Source organism: Ornithorhynchus anatinus, chromosome 3 (genome assembly GCF_004115215.2).
Source record: "Ornithorhynchus anatinus isolate Pmale09 chromosome 3, mOrnAna1.pri.v4, whole genome shotgun sequence".
Lineage (NCBI taxonomy): Eukaryota > Metazoa > Chordata > Mammalia > Monotremata > Ornithorhynchidae > Ornithorhynchus > Ornithorhynchus anatinus.
Genome location: NC_041730.1, coordinates 138,793,934 through 138,809,181, shown reverse-complemented (window position 1 = coordinate 138,809,181; position 15,248 = coordinate 138,793,934). Strand labels below are relative to the sequence as shown.

Here is a 15,248-nt window from a genome sequence, read left to right as displayed (position 1 = left end):
TATTATAAAGAGAGGAAATCCTAGCGCAAGGGGGCCGCAGAAGGGAGTGGGAGAAGAGGAAAGAGGGCTGAATCGTTCATTCATTCATTCCGTCATATTTATTGAGCACTTACTCCGTGCAAAGCACTAAACTGAGCACTGGGGAAAGTACGGTATAACATTATACAGACACATCCCCGGCTGCAACGAGCCACTGTCCAATCTTTTGCTCTCCTGATTCCCCGTGTAGTGCTCCTTCCTGTCAACCAGCCTCTGACCTTCAGCTGTTGTTCTTTCCAAGCGTCCAGTACAGTGTGCTTGGTACAGTGCTCTGCACATGGTAAGCGCTCAACAAATACTATCGAATGAATGAATGTGCTGCCTTCAGTTGGAACTCAATAAATGTCATCACTACTCCTCCAAGCAGCGTGGCTTTTTGGAAAGAGCACGGGCTTGGGAGTCAGAGGTCGTGGGTTCCAATCTCCGCTCCATTTGTCAGCTGTGTGACTTGGGCAAGTCACTTCACTTCTCTGGGCCCCAGTTAGCTCATCTGTAAAATGGGGATTGACTGTGAGCCCCACGTGGGACCACCTGGTTACGTTGTAACTACCCCAGCGCTTAGAACAGTGCTCTGCACATAGTAAGCGCTTAACAAATACCATCATCATCATCAACATTATTATTTTAATATCCTGCATGGATTGCCAAGTTTATAGACATGAGGAGTTAAATCAGATGTGCATGAAACAGATCGCAAAGAGCACACGCCCGTTTCATAATACCGTTCTGATGAGAAATTATGAGATGCTATACGTGCTTACTTAAAGAGAAATTCCTAGCCACATGTATTTATCCACATATACATAGCCTGATTGGAGGTTTTATAATAGGCCTCATCGTTCTTCAAATGATAAAATAAAACAGTGGGAGTTAAAGATTTTATATTGGTATTAAATCTGACTTTCCTGACTCTGAGCGAGCATGAAATTCTGGATAAGTTTAACCCAAGGAAAGGGTTTAAGATTCCCTTTTTTTCTTCTAATTTTATTTCAAGACCATTTGGATGGACTCCCGGCAAATACGTGGGTCTTTTGTTCATTCATTCATTCATTCATTCATCCATCCATCCATCCATCCATCCATCCATCCATCCATCCATTCATCCATCCATCCATCCATCCATCCATCCATCCATCCATCCATCCATCCATCCATCCATCCATCCATCCATCCATCCATCCATTCGATCATATTGACTGAGCACTCACTATGTGCAGGGCACTGTACTGAGCACTTGGGAGAGTACAATACAACAGCAGCGTGGCTTAGTGGAAAGAGCCTGGGCTTGGGAGTCAAAGGTCATGAGTTCGAATCCCAGCTCTGCCACTTGTCAGCTGGGTGACTGTGGGCAAGTCACTTCACTTCTCTGTGCCTCAGTTCCCTCATCTGGAAAATGGGGAGTAACTGTGAGCCTCCCGTGGGACGACCTGATGACCCTGTATCTACCCCAGCGCTTAGAACAGTGCTCGGCACAGAGTAAGCGCTTAACAAATACCAACATTATTATTATGATTACAACAGTGAACAGATAGATTCCCTTCCCCCAACAAGCTTACAGTCTACAGGGGGGAAGACAGACATCAATATAAATAAATAAAATGACAGATATGGGCATAAGAGCTGGGGGGCAGGGAGAGGGGGGAAGAGCAAAGGGAGGGAGTCAGGGTGACGCAGAAGGAAATGGGAGATAAGGAAAAGGGGGGACTTAGTCAGGGAAGGCCTCCTGGAGGAGATGAGTCTCGAATAAGCCTTTGAAGTGGGCCAGTGTCTGTGGAATTTGAGGAGGGAGGACGTTCCAGGCCAGAGGCAGGATGTGGGTGAGGGTTCAGGGGCGAGATAGGCAAGATGGAGCCACAGTGAAAAAGGTTGGCATTAGAGGAGCGTGGTGTGCGGCCTGGGTTGCAGAAGGAGAGTAGCGAGGGGAGGTAGGAGGGAGCAAGGTGGTAGGATGCTTTAAAGCCGATCGTGAAGAGTTTTTGTTGAATATGGAGGTGGATGGGCAGCCCTGGAAGTTCTTGGGTGGGGGGGGGGGGGGTGACATGACCTGAACGTTTTTGTAGAAAAATGATCCAGGGAGCAGACTGAAGCCAAGACTGGAGCGGGGAGAGGCAGGAGGCTGGGAGGCCAACGAGGAGGCTGACGCAGTCATCCAGGTGGGATAGGACGATTGATTGTATTAATGTAACCCACGAGCGTCCTGGGGTAACAACAGTAATAATACTAATGATGATAGCATTTATTAAACACATTCTACCCACCAAGCACTGCGTTAAACACTGTGGAAGATAAAAGAGAGTCTCTATGGCCATACCTCTCTAAACTTCTTGAGCGAGTTGTTTTCATATGCCATCTACGACTTCTTCTCCTCCAAATTCTTCCTCTTCCCTCTGCAATCTAATTGCCCAATCAATTGATCAGTGGCATTAATTGAGCCCTTCGAATGTGCAGATCACTGTACTGAGTGTTTGGGAGAGTCCAATACAGCAGAGTCAGGAGATGGGATCCCCGTCCACTAGGGGCAAATCAGGGTGGCCTTGGGGTCGTTTCTAACCCCGGCCCCGCCATGTGCCTACCGTGTGACCTTGAGCCAGTCCCTTCACTGGTCTGGGCCTCGGTTACCTCTTCCGTGAAATAAGGATTCAATACCTGCCCTCCCTCCGACTTGGGCTGTGAGGCCCAAGTGGGACATAATTATGTGGTATCTACCCCAGCGCTTAGCACAGGGCTTGGCAAATCAGTGCTTGCTTAACAGATACTGTTATTATCATTATTATTATTATTATTATTATTATTATAAGGAGCTTACCTTCTAAGGGAAGAGGCTCCCTCCGCTTCAGTGAAACTCTGCGGTGCCTTTCCGAAATCGGGCTACATATGCAAGCGATCAAACCTAAAATGGAATCCAAAGTCAGATTTGTACACATCCACATCTGTTGTCCGTAAAGATGATGAGATGCTACTACTACTAATAATAATAGTAAATAACAGTGACATTTATTAAGTGCTTACCATGCGCTAAACTCTCTAGCAAATTAAAGGTTATTAGCTGACACACGATCCCTTGCCAACACAGGGCTCACAGTCTAAGTGAGAGGGAGAAGGGGTATTTTATAAGGTATAAATTCCTTCTAAGAGGAAGCGGGAGAGTATAAAGATAAGGACACAGGTATTACGGGGAACAGGGGTGAGAACCCAAGGGTTCAGATGACACGGAAGTGGTGAACCGGTATCAGGGCATTAGGAGGAGAAATGGTGGGGAGACGAGAGATTAATCGGGAAAGTCTTCCTGGAGGAGATGTGACCGTAGAAGAGCCATGAAGAGCCATGAAGCGCCAAACTCATTCTCTTCCCCTCTTCAAAACCCTACTTAAAGCTCACCTCCTCCAAGAGGCCTTCCCACGCTGAGCTCCCCATTTCCCTCTGCTCCCTCTGCTCCCCCTCTACCCCCCTTCACCTCTCCTCAGCTAAGCCCTCTTTTCCCCCCCTTTCCCTCTGCTCCTCCCCCTCTCCCTTCCCCTCCCCTCGGCACTGTGCTCGTCCGCTCAATTGTATATATTTTTTATTACCCTATTTATTTTGTTAATGAGATGTACAGCACCCTGATTCTATTTTTTCGCTATTGTTCTAATGAGATGTTCATCTCCTCGATTCTATTTATCGCTATCGTTTTTGTCTGTCCGTCTCCCCCGATTAGACCGTAAGCCCGACAAAGGGCAGGGACTGTCTCTATCTGTCACCGATTTGTCCATTCCAAGCGCTCAGTACAGTGCTCCGCACACAGTAAGCGCTCAATAAATATTGTTGAATGAAGAGGAAAATGACAGTAATCTTCCAGAAATGAAAGGGGTCGTAATAAGCTAGACTGTCAGCTCTGTGGGGACAAGGATCTGGTCTGCTTAACTTTATTCTACTCTCCTAAGCACTTAGCACAGTGCTCTGCAGAGAGTAGGTGCTCAGCAAATACTGTTGCCTGACTGAGCTAAGGGATGGAAGGAGGGTGTGACCATGAGAAGCAGCACAGGCTCGTGGAAAGGGCCCAGGCCTAGGTATCAGAGCCCGTTGTGGGTCGGGATCGTCTCGATCTGTTGCCGAATCGTACTTTCCAAGCGTTTAGTACAGTGCTCTGCACACAGTAAGCGCTCAGTAAATATATTCAATGAATGAATCAGAGGACCTGAGTTCTCATCCCAACTCTGCCCCTTGTCTGTTGTGTGACCTTAGGCAGGTCAATTAACTTTTCTGTGCCTCAGTTCCCTCATCTGCAAAATGGGGATTAAGACTGTGAGACCCATGTGGCACAGGAATTGGGTCCAACCCGATTGTCTTGCATCGAACCCAGTGATTAGAAGAGTGCCCGGCACATAGTAAGTGCTTAACAAATACCACAATCATTATTGTTGTCATCAAAGTTATTATTATGAGTTTAGTGGTCGACAAGAACGAGATGCGGAGAGTAGTTTGGCTTGAGAGGATCAGAGAGTGCAAGCTGGGGTGTAGTGGGAAAGAAGAGAGGATAATAATTTATGATAATAATGATGGCATTTGTTAAGCGCTTACTATGGGCCGAGTACTGTTGTAAGCACTGGATCTGTGTCTACAGGACCTTACACAGACTGTGAACCTATCTGGACTGCCCTGTCTTGGCTCAGTGGAAAGAGCCCGGGCTCGGGAGTCAGAGGTCATGGGTTCAAATGCCGGCTCAGCCGCTTGCCAGCTGTGTGACTTTAGGCAAGTCACTTAACCTCTCTGTGCTTCGGTTACCTCATCTGTAAAAAGGGGATTAACACTGTGAGCCCCACATGGGATCAACCTGATCACTGTGTATCTTCCCCAGGGCTTTGAACAGTGCTTTGCACATAGTAAGCACTTAACAAATGTCATCAGTATTATTGAGCTGTTGTGTTTGCGTTTGAAAATTGACGTGACCTACTGAAAAGAGCCAGGGCTTCAGAGTCCGAAAACTTTGGTTTATTCATTTATTCATTCAATAGTATTTATTGAGCGCTTACTATGTGCAGAGCACTGTACTAAGCGCTTGGAATGGACAAATCGGTAACAGAGACAGTCTCTGCCTTCTGAAGGGCTTACAGTCTAATCCAATGCCAGATTGGCCACGTACCTACTGCGTGACCTTGGATAAATCACTTCACTTTGCTGCTCCTTAGAATCCCTATCAGTAAAATGTGGATAAAATTCCTGTTATTATTATTGGTGATAATAGTGATGATGATGATGATGATGATGATGATGGTATTTGTTAGGCTCTTACTATGTGCCAAGCAGTGGGTTAGGTAATCAGGTTGTTCCATATGGGGCTCACAGTCTTAATCCCCATTTTACAAGAGAGGTAATTGAGGCACAGAGAAGTTAAGTGACTTTCCCAGAGTCACATAGCTGATAAGTGGTGGAGCTGGGATTAGAACCCTCCACCTTTCTTCTGTTCTGTTTGCTCTTCTCTTCTGTTTTTTCTTCTACTTAGCCTGTAAGCATCATGAGGGACTGGGACTGCGTCTGACCCAGTTATCTCATATCTAACCAAGCCCTCTGCACCTTACTGTTGGCAGGTAACATAATAATAATAATGATAATTTTGGTATTTGTTAAGTGCTTACTATGTGCCAAGCCCTGTTCTAAGCGCTGGGTAGATACAAAGTAATTAGGTTGTCCCACGTGGGGCTCACAGTCTTAATCCCCATTTTACAGATGAGGTAACTGAGAATTTAAGCGACTTGCCCAAAGTCACACAGCTGATTAGTGGCAGAGCCAGGATTAGAACCCATGACCTCTGACTCCCAAGCCTGTGGTCTTTCCACTGAGCCACGCTGCTTCACATGTCTAGCACGTCTAACGAGCCTAAACATGTGGTGGATACAAGCAAATGGGGTTGTTCACAGTCCCTGTCCCATGTGGGGCTCACGGTCCCAATCCCCATTTTATAGATGAGGGGACTGAGGCCCAGAGAAGTGAAGTGACCTGTCCACCATCACACAGCAGGCAAGTAGTGAAGTCAGGATTAGAATCCATGACCTTCTGTCTCCCAGACCGATGCTCTAGCCACTCACCATGCTGCTTCTCAAAAGTGTCACCCGATCTCCAGCTGGGACACGGGGTGAACTGCAGCTTCATTTCCTTCTTCCACCGGGGCTTCTTTTTTGCCCCATTTCAGTTCACCCTTTCAGCAGCTCTATGGTGTCCTGCTGTAAGGCTTCAAAATTCTATCTCCAACAGATATCACAGCTATTATTAGTAGTAGTAATAGTAGCAATAGTAGTAATAATAACAACGATGACGATAATATTTGTTTAGCGCTTACTATGTGCCAACCACTGCTGTAAGCGGTGGGGTAGATACGAGCTAATAAGGTTGGATACCGTCCCTGCCCCACGTGGGGCTCACGGTCTTAATCCCCATTTTACAGATGACGGAACTGAGGCACAGAGACGTTAAGTGACTCGCCCAAGGTCACACAGCAGACAAGCGGCGGAGGTGGGACTAGAACCCAGATCCTTCTGACTCCCAGAACCAGGGTCTAACCCGTAAGGCCACGCTGCTTTTAAGTAATAATAATAATAATGTTGGTATTCGTTAAGCGCTTACTACGTGCCGAGCACTGTTGTAAGCGCTGGGGTAGACACAGGGGAATCGGGTTGTCCCACGTGGGGCTCACAGTCTTAATCCCCATTTTACAGATGAGGTAACTGAGGCACCCTGGTCTATGGGAAACCCCCTTTTCTGGCAGATAAACAGCACATATAGGATTGATTTCCTAACCCAAGGTAAAGAAGAAAAGCAGCTCTGTATATCGTTTAATTTGCTAAAGGTAACAAACGATACTGCCACTATTTTACGGAGGTCCAACTCTCCGCATCGCTCTTTCTGCGGCCCATTAAGGCAGAATACGTGTTACCGAATTGGGATTTGAAAATAATCAACATAATTAAACAGAAAACAAGAACACGTGTTTAAAACTACACCCATTTTGTTGATCATCTTATTTGCATTAGTCTTGTACTGTAAATATTGGAAGAAAATATGTGTTAATTCAATTGTTCCCAAACAGACCCCCAAACCCATTCAAATGGCAGGATTTTCAAATAGTTACACCACATTTGAAGCTTCAACAGCAGAATCCCTGTCCTAAAGTTCTTTTCTTCTTTCAAATTCCTCTGAAAAGGCAATTTACATTCCAGTGCATTGGCATGCCAACATTTAATGCTTAGGAAAAGAAGAACTACATTGACCCTGCAAGTCATGGGAAACAATTAAAAAACTACATCATTTGAACTGTTCGGATGCTTCCTTGTTAGCCACTGTTGTTTTCATGGTCAGAATCAGTATTAAACAGAAATCAAAAAGCGATCAGGCTAAAGGTAAAAAGAGAAATGTGTTTTGGACCAAGTTTGACCGTTGGTGGGAGCCTGCTGCTTAGTCAATGAAAGAAAAAGGTGGGTTTGTAGAGGGAGATGGGGGAGAGGACAGAAAGCAATACAGAGACAAAGAGGAAGAGGGAGAGAAGGAGAGAGAAATAGAAAGTGAAATTGAGGCAAAGAGGGAGTGGGAGAGAGAAGGAGAGAGAAACGGAAAAAGGGGCAGAAGAAGAAAAACTAAAGAAAGAAGCTGGGAGAGGGAGAGACAAAGATGAATCAAATCAATCGTATTTATTGAGGACTTACTGTGGGCAGAGCACAGTAGAAAGCATGTGGGAGAGCATAGTATGACAGAATTGGTAGACGTGTTTCCTGCCCACAGTGAGCGTACAGTCTAGAAGGGGACACAGATATTTATATAAATAAGGAAATTACAGTTACATACGTAAGTGCTGTGCAACTGTGGGAGGAGTAAATAAAGGGAGCAAATTCTAGTAACAGTTGTCACAGAAGGCAGTGGGATCGTGCGAGCCTCTTGTTGGGTAGGGATTGTCTCTATTCATTGACCAATTGTACTTTCCAAATGCTTAGTAAGGTGCTTTGCACACAGTAAATGCTCAATAAATACGATTGAATAAATGAATGAATGATAATAATAATAGTGTTTGTTAAGCGCTTACTCTGGGCCAGGAATTGTTCTAAGTGTTGGGGGAGATGCAAGCAAATCGAGTTGGACACAGTCCCTGTCCCACCATGGGCTCACATTCTTAATCCCCATTTTTTACAGATGAGGCAACTGAGGCACAGAGAAGTGAAGTGACTTGCCCACGGTCACACGGCAGACAAGCGGCAGAGTCGGGATTAGAACCCCATAACCTTCTGACTCCCAGGCCCGGGCTCTACCCACTACGCCAGGCTGCTTCTCTAAGAACTGAGGGCTTAAGTGAGGGAAGAGAGATCCAGAGGGACAGGAAAGAAAAAAGGAGACGGAGCGAGAGAATCAGGGAGAGACAGAGAGAAGCTGAGGGAGAGAAAAAAAAGGGAGGGAAGCTAAGAGGGAGAGAGACAGAGAGAGCCACCTTCGATACATAATTCAGAATATCCTGACTTTAATGAGATGCTCAGAAACCGTTATGGGCTCAGGGTTGGAGACAGAAGCAGAACTGCTTCTAAGCAGGAGGCGGTGGTCACGTGGGCCTCGGTTGTGGTTCGGTGGCTCGGCCCTGCTCATCTTCGGCAGCCTCATTCTTGCAAGGCACAAACGGCTGTCTCCAGGGCTCAGGGGCCGGTGGCAGGGTGGAGGTAGAGGAGATTGCAGCGGGGGGACTCCCCCAGTTTCCATTTACCAGGGCCATCAGCCCGGCCTCGTCCATTTCCTGGAGTCCCCCGCTCCCGGCCTTCCACCGAGGCTCCCCAGAAGATTGACGGTGCAAGGCCAGAGCCCCCCCCCCCCAGATGACCCCCGCGCTCTTCCCTCCGCGTCAGGAAGGCCCTGGAACCTCCAGAGAGCCAGAACGTCTCCCACTCCAACACGAGCAACGGTTCTCCAGAGAAACCACCAGTGGGGAAATGTGGAAAACGCTTAACATCTGGGGCTAAGGAGGAGCTAATCTGTCCGCTTGGAAATTCTGCCTTTCCTTGTGAAAGGATAGTTAATTTCGAGTAATTTCTTTCTAAGGTGAAAGGTTTCGGGTTTTTTTTTGTTTCTTCCTAGGCGTTGAATAGATCGCCCTCGGTTGCCTGAACAATTAGAAATTGTCACCAAAAGAAAAATGTCGCAGTTCATGTAAATAACTATTTACCTAAAGGAAACGGGAATTCACAAGAGTCAGCACATCTTTAATGAGGCATGACAATAGGAAAAAAAAAAAGCAGCCAGAATGTACGTCGCATCTGCTACAGCTGACATTGCTTCTGGTAGAAATTGGCCAATACAACCGACTATTTGTTTTTTCTTGTCAGAAATAATGTAGCTTGAAAATTTTCAACAGGCAACATGCGTCCAAACCATTTGTTACTTCTAATGGCCTAATTGTTCTCCTGGCAGAAATAAAAAATTAGGGCACATGTCATTTACCTAAATTTCTAATTAATGCAATGGCCATGGAGAAACTGGAGCAGAAGAAAAAAAAAAAACTGTTGGTTAAAAAATCTCCCAGCGTGCTGTTCCTCCGTCAGTTTTTTGTTAACTTTTTCTATGATCTTTTCTCCTCAAACAGCAGGCACTTTCGGGATTGGAAATAGCTCATTCCGAATGCTTCGTCGGGAAAGTGAAGAGCTATAGAGATATCTGGGTCAGATGCCCAGAAAAGAATATTTCTGCCGTTACAACGGATGGAGCGACCGCCGGCAGAAGAATCTGGAGAGGCTGAGGTGGGAAACGTCTCTCCCCCTTCAGATCTTCTAGATCTCAGCTCTCTCCATTATCAGACAGCTGAGGTCACATGCCTCCTTTTTTTTGTCCAGTGGTACCTGTGAAGCGCTTACTGTGTCTCAGACACTGTAGTAAGCTCAGGAAATATGGCAACGGCGGGAAAGGACAGTCGCAAGCTCAGCTCCTTTTAGCAAGGGGTTTCCCCCTCCCGCCCCAGGGGGTCCAGGCTGAAATAAATTGGAGACACGCAATGGAGAATAATGCAAATTCAATCTGTGACAGCAAAAAGCGAGAACTACCAATGAAATAAACTGGTATCGGCCTGATTAAATGCATCCTTATACATTCACTACCCGGTTACTTACCTTTGGATGGAACCCACGGTAGCGGATTTATAGAAATGATACTGTTGGTATTTGTTAAGCGCTTACTCTGTGCAGAGCACTGTTCTAAGCGCTGGGTAATAATTATGGTGTTTGTTAAGCGCTTACTATGTGCAGAGCACTGTTCTAAGCGCTGGGGTTGATACAGGATCATCAGATCGTCCCACGTGGGGCTCACGTTTTTGAATCCCCATTCATGCAGATGAGGTCACTGAGGCTCAGAGAAGTGAAGTGACTCGCCCAAGGTCACCCAGCAGACAGGTGGCGGAGCCGGGATTCGAAACCACGACCTCTGACTCCCAAGCCCGGGCTCTTTCCGCTGAGTCACGCTGCTTCTCAATACTAATAATAGCGATAGTATCACTTGTTAAATGCTTACCCCGAGGCAAGCACTGTCCTAAGCACTGGGGCAGATACAGATCAGGCAATCAATCATATTTATAGAGTACTTACTCTCAACAGAGCACGGTACTAAGGTCGTGGGAGAATGTGGGAAACAATTCCTAACCCACATAACAGTGTTGGTATTTGTTAAGCGCTTACTACGTGCAGACCGCTGTTCTAAGCGCTGGGGTAGATACAGGGTCATCAGGTTGTCCCACGTGAGGCTCGCAGTCTTCGTCCCCATTTTGCAGACGAGGTAACTGAGGCCCAGAGAAGTGAAGTGACTCGCCCACAGTCGCACAGCTGACGAGCGGCAGAGCCGGGATTCGAACCCATGACCTCTGACTCCCAAGCCCGGGCTCTTTCCACTGAGCCACGCTGCTTCTCTACTATGTGGAGTCTCCACATGGGGTTCACAGTCATAGTGGGAGGGAGTGTGCTTGTCTGTCCGTCTCCCCCGATCAGACCGTGAGCCCGTCAAACGGCAGGGACCGTCTCTATCTGTTGCCGACTTGTTCATTCCAAGCGCTTAGTACAGTGCTCTGCACATAGTAAGCGCTCAATAAATACTATTGAATGAATGAAAGGGAGATTAGGTATTTTATCCCCATTTTACTGTTGGCTTAACCAAGGTACAGAGAAGTGAAGTGACTTGCCCAAGGTCACTAAACAGAAACGTGGCAGAGCGGAGATTGAAACCCAGGTCCTTCTGAATCCCAGGCCCGGCCTCTAGCCACGCTGCTTCTGAGACTGTAGAGGAAAGCACGAAATCAGCACGCATCCTGCGAGCCAGCAGCCTCACGTAGAAGGAACTGAGAAGGAGCGTGGCTCAGTGGAAAGAACCCAGGCTTGGGAGTCAGAGGTCATGGGTTCTAATCCCGGCTCCACCGCTTGCCAGCTGTGTGACTTGGGGCAAATCAGATTTACAGTGATCTCATCTGTAAAATGGGGATTAAAACTGTGAGCCCCACATGGGACAAGCTGATCACCTGGTATCCCCCCCAGAGCGTAGAACGGTGCTTTGCGCATAGTGAACGCTTAACAAATACCACCATTATTATCATTATCATTAGGAATTGGGTCATCCTGATTGTTTCAAGCAGATCTGTGTGCTAAAAATTTCTTTCCGTGGGACAAAAGTGAGATTTCCAGATGGGACCAACTGGTGACCAAGTCAACCTGTCCAGTTCACTGGTGAAAAATGCACTATGTGGATGACTCTGTCAGGCCTAGACTTTTGTCACCAGAGCCCAAGCCTGGGAGTCAGAAGGTCATGGGTTCTAATCCCGGCTCTGCCGCTTGTCTGCTGTGTGATCTTGGGTAAGTCATTTCACTTCTCTGGGCCTCAGTTACCTCATCTGTAAAAATAGGGATGGAGACTGTGAGCCCCACGTGGGACACGGAATGTGTCCAACCCAATTTGCTTGTAAAATAAAATAAATCAATGGTGGTATTTGTCAAGCTCTTACTATGTGCCGAGCACTGTTCTAAGCACTGGGGGATACAAGGTGATCAGGTTGTCCCACGTGGGGCTCACAGTTTTAATCTCCATTTGACAGATGAGGTAACTGAGGCACAGAGAAGTTAAGTGACTTGCCCAAAGTCACCCAGCTGGCAAGCGGCGAAGTCGGGATTAGAACCCGTGACCTCTGACTTCCAAGCCCGGGCTCTTTCCAGTGAGCCACGCTGCCTCTCTCCAGCGCTTAATACAGTGCCTGGCACATAGTAAGCACTTAACAGATACCATAACCCTTGTTAATTATTATTGTTCCAGGAAAGATTAAGGCCTTCTTGTTCGTGGAGGCCATCTGTGAGGCAGATTGGCCTAAAGCGTTAAATTATGGCGTTAAATAGGGAACGTCACCACTTTTGGGCCCAAGCTGCACCTTCGACCGCAAATCACTAGAGGTGGTGGAAGCACATTAGAAGTACAAAAATCTTGTTCATTCAATTCAGTGGTATTTATTGAACGCTTACTGTGCGCAGAGCAATATACTAAGCGCTTGGGAAAGTACAATAGGGCCATAAAGAGAGACAATCCCTGCCCACAACAAGCTCACGGCCTAGGGCGAGAAGATGGACATCAAGTAAAGAGATATCAATTTAAATAAATAAAATTACAGATTATCCATAAGTGCTGTGAGGTGGAGAGAGGGGGCTTCTGTGGCCAGGGAATGGGTCTACCAACCTCTGCCACTCCTCTCCCGAGCGCTTAGTCCTATGCTCAGCACAAGGTTAGTGCTCAATAAAGAGAGAGAAGCAGCGTGGCTCAGTGGAAAGAGCCCGGGCTTTGGAGTCAGAGGTCATGAGTTCGAATCCCCGCCCTGCCACTCGTCAGCTGTGTGACTGTGGGCAAGTCACTTCACTTCTCTGGGCCTCAGTTCCCTCATCTGTCAAATGGGGATGAAGACTGCGAGCCCCACGTGGGACGACCTGATTCCCCCGTGTCTACCCCAGCGCTTAGAACGGTGCTCCGCACATAGTAAGCGCTTAACAAATACCAACATTATTATTATAACAGTAATGATAATAGTAATGATGATGGTATTTGTTAAGCACTTAGTAAGTGCCAGGCACTGTTCTAAGTAATGGGGTAGATACAAGGTAATCCGGTTGTCCCACATGGGGCTCACAGTCTTAATCCCCATTTTGAGGAAACTGAGGCACAGAGAAGTGAAGTGTCTTGCCCAAAGTCACACAGCTGACAAGTGGCAGATCCGGGACAAGAACCCATTACCTGATGGATGAAATCTTGAGGAGAATCAAACATTTTAAGACCAATTCATCTGAATTTTCCTATCACCCATAATATTTCGAATGATGACAGTAATGCTGATTGCAATAACAATAATAATCATTTCTGAATGAAAATAAGCATATTCATTCATTTAGTCATATTAATCGAGCACTTACTGTGCGCAGAGCACTGGTGCTAAGAGTTTGGGAGATTCCAATACAGCAATAAACGGGAATATTTCCCTTTACATGTGCAGTTTGACCTGCAGAAAATGGGATTCAGAAGACCCGTGGCCAAATTTAACTCTGGACCCGATCTACTCGGTTACTTTGGACAACTCGCTTAGTTTCTCTGTGCCTCAATCACCTCTCACATTAAATGGTGATTAAAAACTTATTCTCCCTCCCCCTTAGTCGGTGACCTCTATGTGAGACGGGGACCGTGCCTGCCCTGATTATATTTCACCTTCCCCGGCGCTTAGAACAGAGCTTGACACAGAGCAAGTGTTTAACAAATGCCTGCTTTATTATCATGATAATAATAGTAATAATGTTGGTATTCGTTAAGCGCTTACTATGGGCCGAGCACTGTTCTAAGCGCTGGGGTAGACACGGGGGAATCAGGTCGTCCCACGTGGGGCTCGCAGTCTTCATCCCCATTTTACAGATGAGGGAACTGAGGCACCGAGAAGTGAAGTGACTCGCCCACAGTCGCACAGCTGACGAGTGGCAGGGCTGGGATTCGAACTCATGACCCCCGACTCCCAAGCCCGGGCTCTTTCCACTGAGCCACGCCGCTTCTCTACATTATTATACTTGCTCTTCCTCTTCTTCCCACATTTATAAGTCACTTCTGTCAACCTCTTTAGACGGTAAGCTCCTTGAGGATTGAGAACGCCAGTGCTTAGAACAGTGCTCAGCGCTTAGAACGGTGTTGGGCACATAGTAAATGCTTAACAAATACCATCATTATTAGTAGTAGCTTGTTAAAGCTGTACTCGCCCTAGAGCTCAGTAGATTGAGAGTATACGGGGTGAAGGTGTTCAATAAATACCGTCAATTAATAAATGAATCGATAGTATTCGTTGAGTGCTTTCTCTGCGTAAAACACGGCACTAAACACTTGGGAGAATACAATATAATAGAGTTGATAGATACGATCCCCGGGCCTCGTCCTCCCGCCGTCCCGGAAGGCCCTCCCTCCTCACCTCCGCCAAACTCACTCTCTTCCCCTTTTCAAAGCCCTACTGAGAGCTCACCTCCTCCGGGAAGCCTTCCCAGACTGAGCCCCCCCTTTTCCTCTGCTTCTCCTCCCCTCCCCGTCGCCCCGTTTCCCTCCCTCTGCTCTACCCCCACAGCGCTGGTGTATATCTGTCTATAACATTCATTCCTCTATTTTATTAATAATGTGCATATAGCTATGATTCTATTTCTCTGTTTTGATGGTAGAGAGGCCTAACTACTTGTTTTATTTTTCTGTCTCCCCCTTTTAAGATGTGAGCCCACTGTTGGGCAGGGATCGTCGCTGTTGCCGAATTGTACATTCCAAGTGCTTAGTATTAATAATAATGTTGGTATTTGTTAAGCGCTTACTATGTGCCCGGCACTGTTCTACGCGCTAGGATAGATACAGGGTCATCAGGTCGTCCCACGCGAAGCTCGCAGTCTTCATCCCCATTTTCCAGATGAGGTAACTTAGGCCCAGAGAAGTGAAGTGACTCGCCCACAGTCACACAGCTGACGAGTGGCAGAGCCGGCATTCGAACCCGCGACCTCTGACTCCGAAGCCCAGGCTGTTTCCACACAGTATGCGCTCAATAAATGCGATCGAATGAATGAATCCCTGCCCTCGGTGAGTTTACGGCCTAGAGGACTGGTTGAAGCCCGTCAAACGGCAGGGACCGTCTCTATCTGTGGCCGACTTGTTCATTCCAAGCGCTTAGTACAGTGCTCTGCACATAGTGA

At 46.9% G+C, this 15,248-nt stretch overlaps 1 long non-coding RNA gene across 1 annotated transcript; it reads left to right on the top strand.

Annotated features, from left to right (window-relative positions):
- Window positions 1–8,931: 8,931 nt before the first annotated feature.
- LOC114809987 lies at window positions 8,932–10,106 on the top strand. The gene is made up of 3 exons (XR_003757745.2): window positions 8,932–9,084; window positions 9,626–9,779; window positions 9,873–10,106. It is a non-coding gene; the product is annotated as an uncharacterized LOC114809987 (long non-coding RNA).
- The last annotated feature ends 5,142 nt before the right edge of the window (window positions 10,107–15,248 follow it).